Source organism: Barbatula barbatula (assembly GCF_947034865.1).
Source record: "Barbatula barbatula genome assembly, chromosome: 25".
NCBI lineage: Eukaryota > Metazoa > Chordata > Actinopteri > Cypriniformes > Nemacheilidae > Barbatula > Barbatula barbatula.
Window position 1 is genome coordinate 5,574,805 of NC_136788.1, and position 9,171 is coordinate 5,583,975.

General features: G+C 36.3%; 1 long non-coding RNA gene and 1 gene segment (V, D, J or C); one reads left to right on the top strand and one right to left on the bottom strand.

The window, feature by feature from the left end:
- Positions 1 to 6,920, bottom strand: part of LOC306890042 — a 38,443-nt gene extending 31,523 nt beyond the window's left edge. Inside the window, exons 1-2 of the long non-coding RNA XR_013786248.1 lie at positions 6,828 to 6,920; positions 6,403 to 6,724 (exon numbers count right to left, since the gene is read on the bottom strand). This is a non-coding gene — a long non-coding RNA (uncharacterized lncRNA). The remainder of the gene's footprint in view (positions 1 to 6,402; positions 6,725 to 6,827) is intronic.
- Positions 6,921 to 7,625: 705 nt separating this feature from the next.
- Positions 7,626 to 8,800, top strand: LOC306890204 (Ig lambda chain C region-like). The segment is given in 2 exons: positions 7,626 to 7,663; positions 8,411 to 8,800.
- Positions 8,801 to 9,171: the final 371 nt, after the last annotated feature.

Below are 9,171 nucleotides of genomic sequence, written 5' to 3' on the forward strand. Positions count from 1 at the left end.
GCAACTTGTGTTACTTCAGTACGGTCATGTGCGAACCAGTGGGCGGGGCTAGAGAAGAATTCGTCGATTTGTTTTCTGTATGGGCGGTGCTCAATCTAATAGGCGTCATGTAGACATCTAGAAGATGTCTGTAAGATGTTTATGATTTAGAATGGATGAACAACAGCTCTTTCTTAGATGTTTAGCAGATGTTTCCAGATCTCCAGATCTTTAGCAGACGTATTACAAACGTTCAGACATCTCCGAAACGTATTGCAGATGAGCAAACTATGTATTGCAGATGTCTTGCAGATGTGCAGATGTAAATGCAGACGTCAAATAGACGTAAGCCAGATGGATTGTGCAATCTGGGTTACGCTTGAATACGACTACCTACGACTAAGATGAATCAGAGGAGAAGAGCCAGAACTCCTCGAAAGGAGCTTCCAGGGAAGCGAAAAATAACCTATCTTTAATTTCCCTTTAATCCTTTCCTTGACCATGTGATCAAACTTGACATGATACATCCAAATTGCCCAATCAGGGCCACATTTAACCAGTAGGGGGCACTGTACTGGACCCATAAACAAACATCTCGGGCAAAAGTGGTTGATCACTATTTCTGCCCCCCTGTGATCTTTAGAAGGGCAAATGGGGCCTTTTGGGAACAAAGAGGGGATTGTGACACTGCAATAAATTCCTGTTGTTATTTTTTCAACCCTATAGGAAGCTCACATGAAAAAATACTTTAAAATAATATAATATTCTGTAGTATTTACAATAGTAAATTCATTCTGCAGGATAGTTTCACATTTACTATACCAGTGTTAAAAAACACCACTAGTTTCCCAAATCCTATTGTTTACTAAAGCATTTTTTTCATGTGATAGGGCCCATACATCTGTTTCCCTTACATACGGATAAAACGTGTTTTTTATAAGACTCAATCATGTATACAGTATACTGAATACGGGGGCCTTAAAGATTTTGCTGTATTTTTGGAGGGGCTTTTTAACTCTCTGAAGTGTTTATTTCTTAAGTGATAGGATCGAGGCCTTATGTCAGAGTTGATGTTTGGATTCATGGTTAACACAGTTAAGTAGAACAAATACACTAAAGACAATACAAATAATATCAAATAAATTAAGCGAAGGCATTACAGTCCTTAAGGCATGTCAAAGTTGTTCACATTCATAGATTGTCCTCAGTCTTCAAATATTCTTAAAATAAAGTTACATGGAAGCTTATTACGTAACAAATTATAATGATAAATATTTTAATACATCTTCACATAGAGAGTAAATGTTATCACTGGAATCTTTCAGGAGTTTCAAAGAAGCAAAGTGATCCCTCAATTCAATTTTAATCACCACTAAGGAAGGATTTTTATTTTGCCATTTACATTTATGGATATGTTCGTCCATCCTCGGGATGCTGCTGTTCTTCTCCGCACTACTTTTTTCCCCCAAACCACTTTGCGGGAAAATCCCGCCCTGCAGCCGATTCTAAAGATTTATTGGTCATGTGAATCACAGTACTGATTGCCTACACCAAACACTGATCAAAACCTACCCGTCATTGTAAGCCTAACCAATGAAATTAGCTGAAGGGCGGGATTTCCGCTTAACTGTTTTTTTATTATAGAAATATAAAAAATAGGTAAAAGGTAAAATACGGGACTTTCCCGGCCAAAACGGGATACTTGACAGGTATGATCTGGTGTTGAGATGTGGAAACTGGTGCTCTGTGTCTTGTGTCACAGTGATCACATGAGCATCAAGTCAGTCTTGCATGGTTGTGGCTAGAAGGGACACAGCAACTCGCCATAAAATGACAATGAAACCTGTTAGCTAACACCTACACAAACCCCAATCCTAAACCAAACCTTACAATGATAAATACAATAATAATGAACTGTTGTCAGCGTGACAAAATAATGCGGTCTTGAAGTGTGCATGCCCAGTGGAGGTGGCTGTATCTATTCTAGCCATAACCTTCTTGCATGTTGAATTATCTTTCAAACATGATGTCTGGTTTTTAACACACTGGTTTAAACAAGTTTATATTTTGAGTTCTTGCACTTTTGGACCATGTTGTATATTGTGTTTAGGCACATGAGCTTGAGCTTGTCACAAACGCTTTCTGTAGAGTTACTTTATTAGAGTCATGAAACAAATCCTCCTCAAGGCACAAAAAAGGTTTGTCCTTATAGAAAGTAGTAGATAAATAATAAAATTAATACTAACAATCAAGACGTCACATACTAATTCATTGTGATTTGTTCAGTACCATATCCTTCTCCTCAGCAGCTGCAGTATGTGTGAAGTGTATCAGTGCAGTCACTGTTCAGTCTGACTGACGGAGGTTTTTGTACGACTCTTTATCACTGTGTCAACACCCAGCTACTACCACTGTGTGCACTCTGACAGTAATAATCTCCTGCATCTTCAGTCTGAACTCCACTGATGCTCAGAGTGAAATCTGTGTTTGATCCACTGCCACTGAATCTAGATGATACTCCAGACTGGAGGCGTGATGTGAGATATATGAGGAGTTTAGGAGCTTCTCCAGGTTTCTGTAAGTACCAGCTCATTCTGGGACCAATGATATCTTTGTATACTGCACTGCTGACTTTACAGTTTATTTGAACATCTCGTCCTGGTTGAACTGCTGTTGTTGATGGAGTCTGAGTAACAGTGTACTGTCCTCTACACACTGAAAGAAACAACAAACATGAAATATAAGACAACACTGAAACAAATGAAGATTTCACTCTTCAATGAATGAATAATAATGATGAAAATGTTACTACACAAACCTTGAGCAAACACTGTGAGTGTCCAGATGAAGATGATGCTGAACGTCATTGTTGTTCTTGTTGGTTTGTGTGTTGTGTTGTGTTGTCAGTCATGAAGTGTTAAACTCACAGCACTATAAACACTCTCAGATCACTGAAGCACGTGATCACAATGCAAACTCACTCTCTACATTTACATCATGTATCTGAAGCTCCTGAAGACATTAAATGCAAAAAACATATTAATGTTTCACTTGTTGCTTTATTATTCAGCTGGTGAGTCTATAATTTACACACGACTCACATCACACAGACACATCTGCCTCTATCAGCAGTTATTTACACTTTGTGTTAGTTCACAGATCCAGAATAATATCAGTTAAACAAAATATAACCGGATCATCTTTAAATATCCTCTGCAAAACTGATTATGATGTTATTATTCATATTTGTGAAAAGGTTCATGTGAGTAAATGTGAAATGCAGGTGTTGTGTTGTGAACATGATCTCTGGAGACAGAGCCGATCTATTCTGAGTCTCTTCATCCTGTCAATGCAAATGTGATGTTCAGCTCAACACTCTCAGTGTCAATGTTTGATTGGTTCAATCATCTGAACTGAAACATACAAGTTTCACTTCTGCTCAATGAAGACATGAGACACTTATGAACTTATATGAGTGCTATATTGAAAATGCACAGAAACCTTTTGATTTTAAATCATGAATTATTCTGGCCATATTGTAATACATTCTAGGCAAGGCAAGTTTATTTATATAGCACATTTCATACACAATGGTAATTCAAAGTGCTTTACATAGAAGAGATTCAAAATATCCATTTGGTAGAACAGTGAAGAAATAATAAAAATTTAATTTAATAAAAAAAATATACAGTTTAGAATATAAAATACATAAAATAAAGTAGAGCACAAACAGTCGGACGGTCAGAGGGACGGTGCACATTCATTAAATGCAAAGTTAAACAGATGTGTTTTGAGTCTGGATTTGAATGTGACTACTGTGGGAGCACATCTGATCTCTTCTGGAAGCTGGTTCCAGCTGTGGCTCACATAATAGCTAAATTCAGACTCTCCTTGCTTGGAGAGAACCCTTGGTATTTCTAGCTGATGTGATCCTAATGACCTGAGTGTTCTTTTGGGTCTGTATTCAATGAGCATATCTGCAATGTATTGAGGTCCTAGGCCATTGAACGATTTATATACCAGTAATAAAACTTTAAAATCTATCCTATATGTAACTGGTAGCCAGTGTAAAGACCTGAGGACTGGTGTGATATGATCATATTTTCTGGTTCTGCTCAGAATCCTTGCCGCAGTGTTCTGTATGAGCTGCATCTGTCTTATGGTCTTTTTGGGGAGGCCAGTTAGGAGTCCATTACTATAATCCACCCTGCTGGTGATGAAAGCATGCACAAGTTTCTCTAAGTCTTGCCTGGAAACAAAGCATCTAATTCTTGCAATATTTTTCAGATGATAGTATGCTGATTTAGTCGTTGCTTTGACATGACTAATGAAGCTAAGGTCTGAGGACTTGATTTTTTGTGGTTTGACCTTGAGAGTGAAGGTACGCGTTCACCTTGAAAACTTCATCTTTATTTCCAAATGCAATGACTTCAGTTTTGTGTTTGTTTAAGTGAAGAAAGTTTTGGGACATCCAACTATATATTTCATCAATGCATTTGAGCAGGGAGTCAATGGGGCTGTAATCATTTAAGTATATCTGTGTGTCATCTGCATAGCTGTGGTAAGCAATTTGGTTATTTCTCATTATTTGGCTCATTGGGAGCATGTACAGGTTGAATAGGAGAGGCGCAAGAATGTCTTAATGAGCTCTGTCTCTGTCTCTGTCTCTGTCTCTGTCTCTGTCTCTGTCTCGTGATGCGGGCGGAACCCAGAATGAAAAGCTTTTCTCTTCACTGGTGTAATCTATGAATTTTCTCAACATATTTTGTGATACTGATTGGTGCATCTGATCATCACTACATCTTTTGAGACACTTACAGAAAAAAATAATTTATCTGTTTTATCATTGTCTGTGTGTGTTTTGCATGTGTTGTATTTGTTTGTTGTATGAGCAGCTGCAGTAGTTCAGACGTGCGTTCAGAGATGCTCTTCTGAATACATACACGGTTGTAACAAGTGGTTATTTGAGTTACTGTTGCCTTTCTATAAGCTTGAACCAGTCTGGCAATTCTCCTCTGACCTCTGGCATCAACAAGGCATTTGTGCCCACAGAACTGACGCTCACTGGATATTTTCTCTTTTTCAGACCATTCTCTGTAAGCCCTAGAGATGGTTGTGCGTGAAAATCCCAGTAGATCAGCAGTTTCTGAAATACTCAGACCAGCCCGTCTTGCACCAACAACCATGCCACGTTCAAAGTCACTTAAATCACTTTTCATTGCCCATTCTGACACTTGGTTTGAACTGCAGCAGACCGTCTTGACCATGTCTACATGCCTAAATGCATTGAGTTGCTGCCATGTTATTGGTTGATTAGAAATTTGCGTTAACGACCAGTTGGACAGGTGAACCTAATAAAGTGACCAGTGAGTGTAAATAATATGACGGGAATCATAAACCAGCATCAAGCTTCAACTGCTTCAGTCAAATGAATTTGGTCTCAAGGATCTCTGAGTACTTACAAACATAAACTTAAAACCAGAAACAGAATGCAAAATTAAATACGTATAGAAAAAAAAGAATTTAAACAATATATAGTCAGAGAGATATGTACACTTTAGAGGTTAAAGTATAGTGAAGGAAGTATATTGTCATCTAGTGGGTAAAGATGCTACAAGAATGTTTAACCATTTTTTTAGAATAAGCATTTCATCCATTATTACATATGATTCATGAGACCATTAATATAATAATAAATACACAATTATTAATAGTCAAGTAGGTGTAATAAGGGAGAAAATGTACATCTAGTGGGTTGTTATTGCAGAATAAACCCGGGCATGTTGATCAGGACATAATCTTTCCTGTATCTCAGTGGTAAGACGGCACTAGCAATGCCAAGGTCATGGGTTTGATCCCAGAGGATTACACAGACTTAGAAACAAATGTATAGTATAATGCAATGTAAGTCACTTTGGATAAAAGCGTCTGCCAAATGCACAAATGTAATAAAATCTAATGTTGATCAGGACCACAAAACACCATGAAGAGATTAATTTATCCATAACAATCCTCACAATCACACCTGATGATATTTAGTAAACTTCATAGAAAATAATACCAACTGTTACTATACCAACTACTTTATATAAATATGATTTTATTCATTGGTCATATTTTAATTGATTGATAAATGTTTATGAGGACTAAAATCTATCACAATATATTGCAGGGTTTGTACATTAAATAAATATCACATGTTTTGTTTTTACAGGTGTAATAAATAAATGTTACAGAAATCTTTGATTATCTTTATAAATACTAAATATATTTAACATGATTTATGTTCAGATGATATTGTGTTATTAGTGATCAGTGTTGTGTGTGTTTGTGTTGTTTGAGCAGCTGCAGTATGTGTGAGGTGTATCAGTGCAGTCACTGTTCAGTCTGACTGACGGAGGTTTTTGTACGACTCTTTATCACTGTGTCAACACATCATTACTGTTGATATAGTGATAACTCTGACAGTAATAATCTCCTGCATCTTCAGTCTGAACTCCACTGATGCTCAGAGTGAAATCTGTGTTTGATCCACTGCCACTGAATCTAGATGATACTCCAGACTGGAGGGTAGATGCTCTATATATGAGGAGTTTAGGAGCTTCTCCAGGTTTCTGTAAGTACCAGTGTAATCTATCACCACTAAACACTGCACTGCTGACTTTACAGTTTATTTGAACATCTCGTCCTGGTTGAACTGCTGTTGTTGATGGAGTCTGAGTAACAGTGTACTGTCCTCTACACACTGAAAGAAACAACAAACATGAAATATAAGACAACACTGAAACAAATGAAGATTTCACTCTTCAATGAATGAATAATAATGATGAAAATGTTACTACACAAACCTTGAGCAAACACTGTGAGTGTCCAGATGAAGATGATGCTGAACGTCATTGTTGTTCTTGTTGGTTTGTGTGTTGTGTTGTGTTGTCAGTCATGAAGTGTTAAACTCACAGCACTATAAACACTCTCAGATCACTGAAGCACGTGATCACAATGCAAACTCACTCTCTACATTTACATCATTTACATCAACGCACACAAACACTGTTTTCAATTCTGCACATTGTCTGTTGTATTTAAATCACATTGTTTTACTGCTGTTTCATTTCATGTGTGTTATTTATTGATCAGGTGTTATATGGATCTGTGATGTTAGATGTGTTATTGTGTGTATACACAGTTGTGTATATGGAGGAGTGACAAAGTGTATCGGTTCTCTTTACATCTTTCAATGTTTTTCTTGTCATATTATGACTTTGTTCCTTGTCCCATCATACTTTGAGTTTATGAATCTCCTGTAAGTGTAAATTCAGAGGAATATTCTTGTTAAAGCAAACATCACATGAGCATTCAGTAGTGAACTATAAAGCATCACTGAATCATCTGTAACGTTTAAGTTTGGGATAACGTTTGCATACATAAGGGAGTATATATATATATATATATATATATATATATGTATAAATACTGTATATTCCCTTTTTAAAATATGTTCATATTTAAGACGTATACAAACAATAAAATGTAATGTAATGTGTTTGATGTGTGATAAAGTGTAGAGATGTGTTTGTGATGTGTTAATAGTTACTGAAGCGTTCAGAGGTTTTTGTACAGTCGCTCTATTAGTTTGTATCACTGTGGTGGACTTTCGGCGGCGGCACCAGACTGGATGTTGGCAGTAAGTAAATAATTCAATAATAATATAATACAACAGATTTCTGCTTTTAAATATAAAGATCAACTGTGCAATATAAAATGAGACGAAGGTTTCAGCATATTTATGTAGTTTAATAAATCACTTTTAATCATTTGCACAGTGTTCTAGTGCATTTTGAACTTGTAAAACAAAGTCGCTGAGTTTTCTTTTCTGCGTTAAATTGTGAGTAAAAAAATTCAATGATTTATTAAATGAACGTGAAAAGAAAGAAAGAAATGTGTGTATTAATATGGATTCAACTTATTGATTAAACTGTATTATTTGCACAAATTCCAATTTACTATATTTTTTGATTCATCATTTTTTAATAGTACATTTGTTTCGTGTGAAATACAATTGATAAAAGCTTGTATTGCTGAAATAAAACATTTCAGCAGATTTAATAACCAAATATTTGAATTATAATTATGACTATTTTATAAACTGATCATGTTACAGGTATTTTATGTTTATTATACTTAAATATAATGAATATACGTCATAAAGATTATATGTTTCTACATTAATGATTTAACGTTTGTTTTCCTTTGATTGAAAAAGTGTTTCTAAAAAGTGTGCAAACTGCATGAACATTCAGATCAACATGAATGAAAGTCACTAGAAAGTACCAAAACTAAAACGTGTTCTACTTTATTATTTTGATCTTTGATGTTTATCATGTAGAGACTGAAGCTGTTTGTGAGTTTGTGACTATTGTGTGTTTGTCAGGCTTCACTCGTCCTACAGTGAGCGTCCTGCCGCCCTCCAGTGAAGAGATTTCCACAAAGAAAACAGCAACACTGATGTGTTTGCTCAACAAGGGTTTCCCCTCAGACTGGAGTGTGATGTGGAAGGTGGACGGGAGCAGCAGATCTCAGGACAGCAGTGTTGGGCTAATGGAGAAGAACGGTCTGTACAGCTGGAGCAGCAGTCTGACTCTCTCTGAGCAGGAGTGGAGCTCAGTGGTCTCAGTGACCTGTGAGGCCAAACACAAAGATAACAGTCAAACAGTCACTAGAGAACTCAAGAGACAAGATCAGTGTTCATACTAGACTCTCTCTCTCTCTCTCTCTCTCTCTCTCTCTCTCTTTCCTAAAAAAATAAAATCATATTGAATCTACAAGTCGTGTTTATGTCCTTCTTTGACAATCCTCAAGCATGTAGCGATCTAGGAAATCTCATTTATTGCAGTTTTTCTCAGTTGTTTACACACAAATATTGGTACTTGAGACACAATGGCCATAACATGTAACTCATTCACCAACCCCCTAAACCAATTCTGCTAAACTACAAGCACAATTCCTGCTTTACACTCACATTGCAGATAAAAAGACACTTTTATTTAATACAAATAAAATATATTTGTTACCGTGTATTTGTGTGTTCTGACTATCAAAACTATTTACAGTTTTTTTACGATTGCTTAAGCACAATTTTGAAAACAGGGCCCGGCTTGTCAAAACACTACACACAATTAATACAACACTACA